This window comes from Notolabrus celidotus, chromosome 4, assembly GCF_009762535.1.
Source record: "Notolabrus celidotus isolate fNotCel1 chromosome 4, fNotCel1.pri, whole genome shotgun sequence".
Taxonomy (NCBI): Eukaryota; Metazoa; Chordata; class Actinopteri; order Labriformes; family Labridae; genus Notolabrus; species Notolabrus celidotus.
Genome location: NC_048275.1, coordinates 29,440,523 through 29,447,547, shown reverse-complemented (window position 1 = coordinate 29,447,547; position 7,025 = coordinate 29,440,523).

Below are 7,025 nucleotides of genomic sequence, written 5' to 3'. Positions count from 1 at the left end.
TATAATTCGTATACGATTCGATTTATTTTGCAACACGTTGTTTATGAGAAAGATGTGGTTAAAATTTCCAAGTAAACAATAAATATTTTCTTATCTTGAAGGTACTCTTGCAACGAAATATTCCCACCGGCCTTAAAGGGTGAGAGGCACCCTACTGCAGGCAAGATGGCGCCGCCACAACATCCACACCGGAAGTCCATACCGGAAGTCCACACCGGAAGTGATTCTTTAACCCCCTCTCTACCCAATGCCGGATGCTTCGAACTGGAAGTTTCTTCTTCGTGTAGCGTATTGATTGCATTAGTCTGTCGCTGCTAAATCAATTAGCAGAAAGCTAATTGTGATAGAGAGAGTGAGTGAGAGAGATCCCGCTGTGTATGAAGAACAGAATAATGTAGAGTGTTAGTGTGTGTGGGGGGAGGGGATGAGAAGGAAAAGACTGTAAGTAAGAGGGAAAATACACTCAAGCTGTACACAGAGATCTATATTCACCACAAAAACAACAGAGGCTCCCCAGAAATGTGTACTGTACATCTATCATCAGTGGCTGACAGTGGTGCCTCAAGTTGAAATATTTTAGTCCTAATATTCTATGTTGATTTGGAGTTTGTAATAGCAAAAGTGCATTGTTCTTTTTCAAGTACAACATTATCAATACAAAAGGGTTAAGACATCATACATATAACATTAAAAGAACATAAAATAAAGTATAATTCTACATTTCAAGTAGGGGTTGGATGGAAAGAAACAGTAGCTATGTATACATTTGCAGTTTTTCTAGTCATTCTAATTGAAGGTTCCAACTTCAATGTTTTCATGGACGCCAAATAAAGTGATCTTGTTAAGACATTGGTGTACATGCATCAAGCATTCAATCTGAATAAAACTGTTTGACAAGCTCAGAGTGTTTACGCCCATCTAATGTCTCAAAATAGAAGGAGAAACCATTCCCTCCGTTTGTTCTTGTGGTTAATGAACACCCCTGTCACTGTGTCATTGTAACGTGTTACAAATTATGTTAAAAAAAGAAACAGTCACCACACACCTCTACATTTTCCTCCTCCACTCGCCCCTGCACCATAGATAACATTCTGCTCTTCTCTCGTGACTGTGGATCTACTCTGGATCTGTATTTCATTCATTCATTAATCTATACATGTGATCACATAGGCAGACAGCATGCAAGGTAATTTGGAACAAACACTACAGCAAACTTAGATAATGTGACAAGTCCCCATGGAAAGAGACTCCTGCACGCTGCACAGTTATCATAATGAACCTGTGGGGAACAGCTGTGCAGGAAGGAAGAGGGGTCACTGGGGGGATCAGTCAAAGGGAAGCAGGTGTGCAGGGGCAGGACACACACCACAGGGAACTGGTGGGCAGGTGAGGTACAGTCAGGCTAACACAACATAAAATAACATATGACCCAGACAAAACAAGAGAGGCATATGCAGATGTCATCACGGCAGCATCATAATCAGCTTTAAGTATTTCAACACACACTCGGAACAAAAGGCTGTGCATGGCTGAGACGTTAACACTATAACTTAGTGATTCGTGCAGGCTTCTAAGTAACTTGAATTCTCAACAGCCTATACACTTTTGGAGTCAATCAACTAGTCAATAATACTGATACGATTAAAATGTAAGTGCAAAAAAGTTCATCGAATTACGCGTAAACCTACGTGTTTTTGAAGGCTTTTATTTTGCGTTCACGTTCCTGTTTTTCAAGGCTTTTATTTTTTTGAAGGCTTTTATTTTTGTAACTTCTGGTATTGACTTCCGGTGTGGGTGTTATTGCAACGTTTTTAGCTTTGTAACTTCCGGTATGGACTTCCGGTATGGACTTCCGGTGTGGATGTTGTGGCGGCGCCATCTTGCCTGCAGTAGGGTACCCTTGTAAAGGGTCGGACCTGGTATGTGTGATCATGATCACTGATGAGGTATATTTCCAATTTATGCAGTTGTATGCATTCAAGATAAAAACACGTGAATATAATCAGACAAACTATAACTTTTTTTTTTTTAATGCTTTTGTCATCTTCCAGATCCTTTCATTGCCCTGTGTGTGTGTCTCGTGTGTTCACGATCGATTGGTTGAGCCTTCCACAATAAACGCACTTCTCACTTCTGTCCGGCAGAGGGCGCTGTGACCCATCAGATACTGATCGGAGAAAGAAAAAGCCTACAGTACAGCTTTATAGATGGAGGGGGAATTCCCCCTGCTGTAAACTCACGTGTTCAAAATTATCAGAGATTTATATTTTTGTTCTGCTTAAGAAACATTGAATACAGTTGATTTACTTTACTTTAATCATTTACTTAAACACTGTTGTTGTTTTGACTTTGTTATTGGGATATTACAGTTTAAACACATTCATTTACCTTTAAACACTAGACTGTTAGGAAAGCTCTGTAATAAAGAGTTAAAACTAGCTGTTAGCAAATCAGCTCTTAGATCAACCAATCAATCAATCACATTGTCTAAACACTGCACCAGTGGTGGACTAAGTACACAGCTTAATTACTTGAGTCAAAGTATAGATACTCCATGTCAAATATTACTCCAATACAAGTGAAAGTTGCTCTGTCAGATCATTACTTGAGTTTAAGTACTGGAGTACTTACTTTTAAAAATACTTAAGTATTCAAAGTACTTCTTTAAAAATCTCAAAATGTTGTATTTTCACAATATATCAGTGCAGTCAAGAATACATAGGAGTACATTCAGTTAAATTGTGTTTATCTATAAACCATTAGGCTACTTGAAATCTTTAAAAACTATACCATGGAATAAAAACAGCAACTAAGTTACTCCAAGCACAGAAAACGTAGTTTGAAATGTTCATCATGAATGAAACAAATGTTACGGAGTTCAACACGCTTTCTCAGGTTGGACAGTGAATGTTTGTATGCTTGGGCAGAGTGGGAAACAGGGAGAACATTTCAAACGATACGTATCATTCTTCATTTCAAAAACCTCTAACACGGGCTGAAGATATGGCCATGGGTGCTCAGGTGGAGAATTATAGCCATCATTACCACCTCTACATGAACTGCCTGATCTGAGTGAAACTTGCTCTGTGTTTCCATGTTCAACCAAGGGATCAGATTTCAGAAAAGAGAATGAAAGTCATGAGCTGACTTCAAAGCAAAAGTAGTGAGTAACTAGAGCACTGATAGATATGTAGTGGCGTAAAAAGTAAAATAATTGTCTTCTAAATGTAGTGGAGTAAAAGCAATACGTTCCCCCAAAAAACAATACTCAAGTAAAGTACATATAATCAAAAAATGTACCCAAGTACATTACTCAAGTAAATTTACTTTGTTACTGTCCACCACTGCACTGCTCATATGCTGCTGGTAGGAGAGCAGTGTTGCGTATGTTTGCGTGTGAACAGAAGAGTGTACGTGGTTTTGGAAGGAGTCCTGTGATGTCGCTTGCTGTTTGGGGGAGGAGTACATGGGGACAACCGAAGAAGCAACAGTGTGATATCTCAGTGTGTGAGTGTGTGTGGTTATGAGTGGGTGAATATATGATGCTGGTGATCACCTGTATGATGAGGAGATTTTCGTCTGCTCCTGTGGTGAAGTAACGTCAGGAGTGATTTGCATAGGTAGTGATGACAAACCTCTCCCACTCCTCAAGCTTTCTGCTCCTTCCTACACTATTGTGCTTTTGCAGAGCCAAGCTGTCATAGATTAGAGCCAGACTCACCATCTGCTCTGTTTGTTGCAAAAGCTAACGCAAATTTCTAAATTCTATCTCAGCATCAGAGGACTAAAGAAAACGCAACAAGAAAACAGTGGTTGCTTTTTAATTTTAACATCGACCAGCTGCAGTTGTTGTTAATATGTTTATGCCAACCAATTCCCCTTGGACTGCTTCAACAACAAGAGGTGACCTCATAACGTTACAGACAAAAGGCAAGAGAGTAAGAATAGCACTCAAATTTTAATGTGCCACTCAGAGACATGCTGTTGTAACTGCCACTGCATCATTTTTCATGAACAGGCGATGTAAGCATCACATAACCAAACGCACTGGCAGATCATATTTATAATATTTTACAAACTCAGCAATATATAATATAGGAAAAATTTGAAGCTCAACACATAATTCAGACCTTAACCATTACTGCTGTGTTTGCATAATGACACAGCCAATGCGCAAAGTAAGACTATAACATCACTTTCCCATCATTGCCATTGTTAGAGCTGGACAGATTTTTAGGCTCTGTGGCGTGTCTGACAGTTTTAGAGGTGATATTATTAAAGCTGCAGTCCTGATGATACAGAGATAACGAAAAACGAATATGAAAACATGACTCAAACAGTGAGCACACACAACCACATTTAATAGTGCCTCTTGTGTTAGCCTATTATATTAATTATTATATTATATTATAAATTTTACCCTTCAAAGAAAAGTAATTACGAACAGGATGAAGGATGCTTAATTTTGGAAAGTGAAAGTACATACTATTAAAGATAAATGCTTTTAAAAATGATCAATAACAGTAAATAATGTTATTCATGTGTGTGTGCCCTCATACTTTATGCCATCTTACTATAAGTCAGTGATGCAGTTAGACTTCCTTTAACAAAAAGTTTGAGCACGCCCCAGGTGAGGACAGGCGGCTTTATAGAGGAAACATTTATATTATTATTTCTATTATCATTATTATTGAATTGTTTCTCAGACACATAAGAACGGTCAGAGTGCAGCCACCGTGACAGTTTTCCTGTTTCTTAAAACTCTTAGACAGCATGACACAGAGAAACCTAAAGAATGATTTTGTTTCTGTGACTCTGAATAAATCACTGATCCTTCACTCCAAAATAACAATCCTTTTACACACTCACAGTCAATCAGACTGGCTCTACTGGTTATCTGCGGGTGTTTTGCTGGGCAGCACGCTGGACTCTCCTAAGACTGATGTGTGTACTTTACACAAACGCAGTTTCCTGTAGAGTGAGAGTGTGTGTGTGTGTGTGTGTGTGTGTGTGTGTGTGTGTGTGTGTGTGTGTGTGTGTGTGTGTGTGTGTGTGTGTGTGTGTTCATGGCAGACAGGAAGTTGAAGGGTAAAGCAAAAGTGGAAGTGTTGAGAGAGAATCTTTGTGGAACTTACAGATAAAGTTTGTGTTTTAACAGCATAAATTGTCCTCTGTATTTTGACATGTTCAAGAGGGAAAAAAAATACAGACCCAAATTTCACAAGGCTGTCAAGTGTTGTTCTGAGGTGTGTATTGTGTGGGAGTGTGGTTGGCATTTGCGACGACACAGTCAGTATAAAGTTTCAAGGCTAACGGTTAGAGACAGAAATAAATGTGCACTTTTGGACACATTTAGATGTGATCATTTATATATCGAAATTTTCCATTTCAATTTAAAATGTGCATCATTAGGGGTACTGCTGAGTTGGCTTGTGTGTTGTAGCCTTTTACCAGGAGGCTTAAAGCTGGCCTCAGCTCCACCTCTTGGCCTGTTTGTGGATTGACTGAGAGTTAGGTTGCGTCAGCATTTCCAACATGGTGATATAATAACAACCTTCATTATTAAATGCCTGAGAATGAAAATATTTTGTTTTTGATTAAAAGGAAACACTCGTCAACAAAAAGTCAGTCTATAGAGTATTTTTGAACCTCTTTCAAGTGTTAATATTACCTTCAATTGTAAATGTATGTGTATTCACATTTGAGTTTTGAAATCAATCTCCAAAAATGTGTACAAATGTATGAAGTAAGAAGCTGACAAAATAAATAATCAAGGGCAGACTAGACAGATAATTGAGAGATGATAAATAGTAAGTACACTTAAAGAATAATGTATAGTAGGTGGTTATGGTTATATAACCCCAACAGGGTGAGACAAGACCCTGATGTGAATTGAAGGGGTCTTGTCCACAATGAAGGAGTCCATTTGGCATAAGCGGACACTAAGTATTGATCTGAAGATGATTTTTTTTTATTTATTTTTTTATTTAAACTTTTTTTTTATAAAGCTAAAAAAAAAGTCCCTCAGTTTCAATGGTTGAAAGTTCTTCCATGGCAACAGTATTATCATGAGGGAACTTACAGGTTGAATTAACACTCAGCTTAACATTTTCATTCACAGGAAAGTCTAAACATTAGTGGGGGCTATCTAATGTCACGATTGGGGTAAACTAAAAGGGAGGACCCAATTACAGATTTTGAAATAAAAATGATTTAATAACAAAAACTGAGATAGACAAACTAAAACTTGTTAACAAATCACAGAAAAAACCAGAGGACTAAGAACACAAGAACAGAACACAGGAAAGACAAACACAAGGAAGACGAACAATGATCCAACAAGGGCCAGGGGCAACAGAGGAACTACATACACAGAGTAATCAACACAGGTATGAACACAGGACACAGGTGAGACTAATGAGGGTATTCACAAAAGGAGGGAAACACACAAGGGCAGGACGTAAAACTAAACTGGTGACGCTAGGATTCAGAACTTCAAAATAAAACGGTAGAATCAAGACTAGACTAAGAAAACACAACAAGAGACATGGATCAATAAACACACAAGGGAGACACTAGTGCTAATCAAACCACAACATCTAATATATACAGAAATAACAGCAGCACCTGTATCAGGTTCGCTGTACATTTTCTGTTGGCATTTCCTTCTCACTGAACCAGTCCTGTAACTCTGCCAAAGCTCATATTATATTGCAGTTTTTGTTTGCTTCATGTCTGTTTTCTACAGCTCGGCTCCTTGTGTGTTTTAACATCGACAAATTTCTGCTTTATTTTCCCACTTCTCTTTGTCTTCACTCTGCTGGTGTCTGGCCACTAACCACTAGTCTAAAGTGTTGTGCTAACCAAATAAATGCAGGGAACTACCAAAAACATCCTCCATGTTGTCCACCAATACTATTTTAAAGTACAATTTCTGTCATATCGTCAACAGGAAGAGGTGAAATCATAAACAGTACACTAAATGTGACGTAAGTCCTTTCTGTGGTTTGATTTGATGTGTATGA